The sequence below is a fragment of the Ochotona curzoniae genome, unplaced genomic scaffold (assembly GCF_017591425.1).
Source record: "Ochotona curzoniae isolate NIBS_2020 unplaced genomic scaffold, NIBS_Ocur_1.0 scaffold_4701, whole genome shotgun sequence".
Lineage (NCBI taxonomy): Eukaryota > Metazoa > Chordata > Mammalia > Lagomorpha > Ochotonidae > Ochotona > Ochotona curzoniae.
The window spans coordinates 68,830,701-68,837,344 of NW_024467122.1; positions in this window are offsets into that span (position 1 = coordinate 68,830,701).

Below are 6,644 nucleotides of genomic sequence, written 5' to 3' on the forward strand. Positions count from 1 at the left end.
TCCCCAAGTGGCCACACATGTCAGAGCTGAACTGATCTGAAGCCAGGAGCCAGGAGCTTCTTCCAGGTCTCCCATGGAAGTACAGGGTCCCAAGGCTTTGGGTCAGCTTCTGCTGCGTTCCCAGGCCACAAACAAGAAACTGATAGGACGTGGGTCAATTGGGATGCGAGCTGGCATCCATACAGGATCCCGGCGCATTCAAGCAAGAATTTAGCTACTGAACCATTGTGCCAGGCCAGAGAGCATATTTTTTCAAAATAAACAAAATTTCTTTATAGTGCCTTGTTATAATCATTAGTTCCCTGCTGATTAAAACCTATTACAAATGCTGATACTGATTCAAGCATAACAATTCCTACTGAAACAGCTGCTGGGGTTGGCACAATAGCGCAGCAAGCACCAGCACCCCATATGGGCGCTAATTCCAATCCTGGCTACTCCACTTCCCATCCAGCTCCCTGTTAAGGGCCTGGGAAAGTACTGGAGAATGACTGAACTCCTTGGGTCCCTGTATCAGCGTAGGAGACCCAAAAGCAGTTGCTGGCTCCTGGATTTAGATTGGCTCAATTCAGGACATTACAGCCATTTGGGGAGTGAACCAGTGGATGGAGGATTTCGCTCTTTCCTTTTCTCTCTGTAACTTGCCTTTCAAGTAAATAAAAGACAGAGGTGTTCCCTTCCTAGAACAAGCCACACCAGAGGCCAACCTCAGCTCTGTCTCACTGTTCCCCATCTAGCTCACGCTCAGGAGCCTGGTGCGCAGGCCAGCTGACCGCTGAGCACGGACAGCCACCGGCTTGTTCCCCACCGCCTTCAGCCTTAAAGCTTTCACAAAAGGGATTTATGACCCGGTCATTCAGAGTTCTTGGATTCCTAAATGTTGAAATCCCTCTGTTGAACAGACCCTGGAGTCTTCACCCCCTCAAGCCAGCATGCCAGAGACAGACTGAAGATGGTCTTGTCATTGTAAAGTACAGGCTAAAACACGCCACAGTAATCAACACTGCCACAGCTCCACTACTCAAGCCAACACAACCCTCCTACCCCCTACTCGCGCCAGCTGTCTGCTGCAGGTCAGCTGGGCATCCTACATGCCATAGGCACCCCAGGGTCCCTGGCAATGGCACCCCAGGGTCCAGACTCTGCCATCTGAAAAGTCCCTGGCAATGGCACCATGGTGGTCACCATGGCAATGAGCAGGCAAGACAGCAACCAAAGATGGACAAGCGTACTCTGGCTGGTAATCTCTTTATCTGTCTGGTCTAGACACCCGGGGGCCATGCTTCACTGCCAAGCCAATCACACCTAACTTCCAACAGCAGGGACATGACCAGGAGGAAGAGGAAGGTATCATGGTGCCACCAACCAAGGGAGACCCAGATGGAGCTCCTGGCTCCTGCCTGTGCCAGGCGTTTGGGGGAATGAACGAGTAGATCAAAGATCCCCCCCTCTCTCCAGCTCTGTCAATTTGTCTATGAAATAAATAAATCTTATTCAAAACTATTTATGGGGGGAAAAAAAGTGAGCTCCTGGAATTTGATTGCTTAAACATAGCCCCACACACCCGACCTCAGAAAAGGCTTTTGCACCCCAAGGGGGCCCCTGCTTGGAGGTCCCTGCAGGAGCCAGTCTCCAAAGTTCCCACTGCTGCGAATGTGGCTCCCTCTCTGTTTGGGAACTGCTGGGGTGAGTGACCCTTCCCTATGTGTGTTATCCTAACTGCTGCTGTCCCTTGGAGCGTGGGAACCACAGCTGCCCGTCTTACATCCTCCGCACTGCCCAGCAAGGTCACGCAGTGCAGATTCAGTTTCTGGTTGATGGCACAGTCGGTCGTTTTTTTCTGTGTTTCCGTCTGTAAAGCTGAGATATCAGGCTGGCACTCACTACAACCGAGATGAAAAAAGGAAAAACAGGTCCAGCTCCTCCGCCTATAGCAGGCGTCAGCGTGCCCGAGGTTCCACTGTGAACATGGAGATGGGCAGCATGCACGCAGGGAAGAGCTGCTGGGACATCAGTGACCACTGGAGTGCGGCGTTAGAGGCTGGAGACCCAGGGACAAGGCCAGGAAAGGGCACGCAATCCAGTGTGAGTTATACCTGATTCAAGGGCACCCAATGGGCCACGGCGGAGGGTAAAGCCACACCACGCCCCCAGTGTGCAAAACAAAGATTCCCGCCTCCTCTCCGCCCCAGGCCAAAAGTAAGTGCTTTCGGTGCCTGGCCCTGCCCCCTGGTGGCCAGGGGCAATACTGCAGCCTAAGGAAGCACAGTCTGGTTCATCCTGGAGATGATTCACGTGGGAAGGGGAAGATGTTCAGATCAGTCTTTCTGCCTGTAGAAAAAGGAACCATGGGGCGAGAAGGGCATAAATACAGAGTACTTCGCCCTTTTTGTGGAAAATAACGATTTTGGTGCAAAAAAACCCCCAAGGGTCAGCACCGTGATGCAACAGGTAAAGCCACTGCCTGAGCCAACGCCTTCCCACAGGGACCCTAGTTTTGAGTTCTGGCTGCTCCACTTCCAAGCCAGCTCCCTGCTAATGCACCTGGGAGAACAGTAGGGAATGGCCTAAGCACTGGGCCACATGGGAGCCCTCCAAGAAGTTCCTGACTCCTAGCTTCAGCCTGGCCCAGTGCTGGCCACTGTGGTCATTTGGAAAGCAAGATGAAAAGTTCTCTCCTTCTCTCTCCATAGCTGTGTCTTTTCAATACATAACCCCAGGGCCAACCCATATCAGGCACCCCAGGTGCCCAGGAACCAGCAAGGTGCACGCAGATGACATCAGAGCTTGGCAGTGCTAAGACAGTGACACTCAGGGCCAGCATGCCGAGAGGGGGAAGTCCAGAGAGGAGTTCCCATGCCAGCTGTGAGAAATTGGAAATGTGAGCCCTGTGGTTACTCGGCTCACTGCCCTTTTTAAAGATTTATTTATTTTTATTGGAAAGGCAGATATACAGAGAGAAGAGACAGAAAGATCTTCCAGTCATTCATTCACTGCCTAAGTGGCTGCAACCACTGGAGCTGAGCCTATGTAAGGCCAAGAGCTGGGAGCCTTCCCCAGGTCTCTCACGTGGGTGCAGCATCCCAAGGCCTTGGGCCATCCTCTACTGTTTTTCTAGGCCACATGTGGGGAGCTGGGTGGGAGCAGCTGGAACACAAACTTAAGCCTATATGGGATCCCAATGGTTGCAAGGTGAGGATTTAGCCACTAGGCTATCACACTGGGCCAAGTTCACTGCCATTCTAGGACCACAAGCACTGGACATCCAGGGGTATGACCTAGGACCTCGAGCTGGATGCTCAGTCTGTACACAGGTCCCTGGGCAAATCCCTTTGCCTCCCAGGGCTGAGCCAACACTTCCTACATCCCTGGTAGTGGGGGAGGCTTGCTACATGCGAATCCCACATTCAGCAGGTGTTCCATCCCTGTTTGCCATTGACTGTTCTATCCCATCTCTGTCCAGACTCAACCCACCTCCTAGCACCTAAGAGGCTCGAAGCCGTCTTCAGCCACAAGAGGGCGCCCAAGCTCCCACTTGGCCCATTCTGTCCCTGTGAAGTGGTGCGTGCCAGTGAGCAGAGACCCCACCAGGTCACACAGCTACAAACCTGCCATCGTGGGATTTTCGCACAATTCATGCAGTGCTGTGGACAGGACAGACCCAGCACAAGCCAGTGCACAGGGTCAGAGCCAGCCTAGGCTGACTATGGCCCAGGGCCCCTGGGTGCTCCACTCAAGACACAGGCTGGTCCTTAGGGCACCATTGTAGGTTCCAGAAATGAAGACCTGGGCCCGTGTTGAGACACCTAGAATATGACACTACTGCTACCACACTGTCCTGCTCTGGGGTCACCTTGTGTAGGGAAATGAGGGTATCTCCCCCTCATCACCTACCCTGTCAGGTACCCATGCAGCACACAGTAGGGGTCCACACTCCTGGGGACAGTGGCCAGTAGGACAGCAGGCAGAAGGAATAAAGGGAAACTGAGGCACATGGCATTGCCAACTTTCAACTTTTCCACGTTCCTGGCTGCTACAGACTTGAGCAGCTCCACAACCCAAACCTTCCCCTTCATCCCCTAACAACAGAACCTAACTAAGCCTTCCCCTGTCCCTGGCACCCAACACATGCCAGGGTGGAGAGCAGGTGCACAGCTAACAGGTGCTGAAAAGATGAACAACCAGAAGAGAGAAGCAGGATGGCTAAGTCTGTGAGTCCTTTCCCTTCGGCTCAGCCCATCACAGCCCAACACTAACCTCTGAACTTGGACTCCCAGGAGGTGACCGGTCCTAAGTAGCCTCCCCAGGGCCATTTCCAAGATGAGAGATGTGGCACTATGGGGCTCCCCTTCTCAGATTCATTCCATAATGCTGAGTTTCTGAGTAGAATCAACTTGAATCACCCCGGATTCATCGTTTTGGGGGGTTTTGCTCTCTGTAGATCTGCCCTTCCAACAACAACAACAAAAAAATAAGAATTGCTCAGTCGGGAAGGGGGACAGACACAGAATCTCTGCCTTTCCTGTCACCTTGGCACAGGCTCTGACAGGCAGCAGGCACACAGTGAGGGTGGCCTTGCCCTTGTATGAGGAGAGCCCAGGGCTCCACCCCTGGGGACCAGCCCCCACCTTCCTGCCCTTTCACACACCTGCAGAGGTCTGCAGAGACTTGGGGTGCTGTTTTGGTTCTTGAGTGCACTGTGAGTCGCCTGGATCCCGTAGGCTCAACAACCCGACCTTCTGGCTTCAAAAGCTGGAGAATCACATATGATGGGGTTGACGCCAGGAAAACCAGCCATGTAGCTCATCCCTTAACCTGAGAGCAGGACCCAGCATCTCAGGGCCAAGTCATATCCAGCTGGCCCAAGAGGAGCCAACAGAAAGCCAGGGGAGAGATGGTGGTAGTGGTCAGCAGACCCAGGTCGTGGTCCTGGCTTCAAGAGCCATAGGGCAAGACCTGGACGGCTGGGGCATCCTGTGTGCATGGCTCCAGCATGGGTGAGTTGGGCACCAGTAGGAAAATTGGACAGAGCATCAGGAAACAAAGCTGAGAGTGTGACGGCTGAGGTCTTTCTCTATCCTCAGGACCAAAAAGGCCCACCTGGGAGCTTGGGGAACAGGTGCCACGGGGCAGGGCAGGAAGGTAGCCAGAATGATGTCTGGGCTCCACCCTCCTGGGACCTAGAGGTCGCTCTCCTGCTGATCTTGCTGGCTTGTCCCTGGAAGATGCTGGCTTAGTCTGGGTACAGCGGCAATGCATCTGCCGCAGGTGTAGCTGCTGTAGCTGGCACAGGGCACTAGGGGCTCCCCAGGACCTGAGGGATGGTGCTGGGTTGCACCCCTTCCACCTTGCAGATGCTGAGGCTGCTGGAAAGACCCCTGGTTCCTCCCAGATACCTGAGACCTTCTCAGGAAGGGATGCAGCTTTCCCACTGCAGCCGGAGACCAGGATGATGCGTCTTCTGCTAAGGGCCTTACTGGGGAGGGAAGTCAGGAGGGCCCAGCTGCTTTTGACCCTGGTCTTCCTGCAGGGCCCAACTCAAGTTCAAGGCAAACAGGGGCATCCACCAAGGTTTTTCTGCAGGTCCCCATCCCCACCCCAGCAAAGCCTCCACCATGGCTGGAGTGGCTGTAAGGCCTTCCCCTTGCCCTGCTCCCAGGCCTAGGATCTGTTCTCTGGTGTGTGCAGGAGGGCCCCAAGGGAAGCCAGCGGGCAGGGGTAAGTGCAGGGAGCAGCACTCAGAAAGGCACAAGCGCCTCAGCTAAATAATTCATCACCTCAGGATAGCCTAGTGCTTCCAGAGGCAAGGAAGTAGGTCAGGTGGCAGCTGGGCCCTGGGCCTGGCTGTGGGGTTCCCAGCAGCTGCCCCTCCCTCTGACTGCGAGGGCTGCAGGTGTCTGGCCCCTTGCCCTCACCCCTCACCTGGCAACACCAGCCCAGGAATCAGAGTTCATCCCCCAGCCTGGCGACTTCACTTAATCCTTTCAGGGGCAAGCCCCCTCCCCATCCAGCTTGGCCTCCCAAGGCGGCCCCGACCCCACTCCTCTCCTAGATGGCCCGGGAAGGCCAGAGGCCTCCAAGTGTGAAAGCCAAGAGCGTCCCAAGGACACCTTTGGGTGCTCGCCCGGGTGCGGAAAGGAGGTGCGTTATAAAGCCAAGGAGGGCAGGCTCTGTGGCCTACCTACCTAGCCCCCTTTAAGGTTACCATCTCTGGTGTTCCCCCGACCCTTGGGGAGCCCACACTCCATGCCAGGAGGAAGCGCAGGGCAGAGTGCAGTGGCTTTGGAGACTTTTATTCTGTTTCGTATATTATCCAGTTTCACATTCTCACAGAATCTATCCTCACCGCCCCGGCTCCCGAGGCGCAGCCGCAGCTCCGGGATGCTTGGACAGGTTCACAAAAAAAAAAAAGAAAGAAAAGAAAAGAAAAAAAAAAAAAACAGAACCACATGGTGCAGGTGTCCTGCCTTTCGTCCTTAGCCTGGCGCCTGACAGAAAAGGCACGTGGCCACAGAACGTAAACCTTTTCCCTTCTTCACAGCTCCAAACTCAAAACCCCTCTGATGGGCGAGCTCGGGCTCTTCCATAATTCATGGCACACACACGAAACGTCCTTTACGAGGCATAAATATTTTGTTACGCAG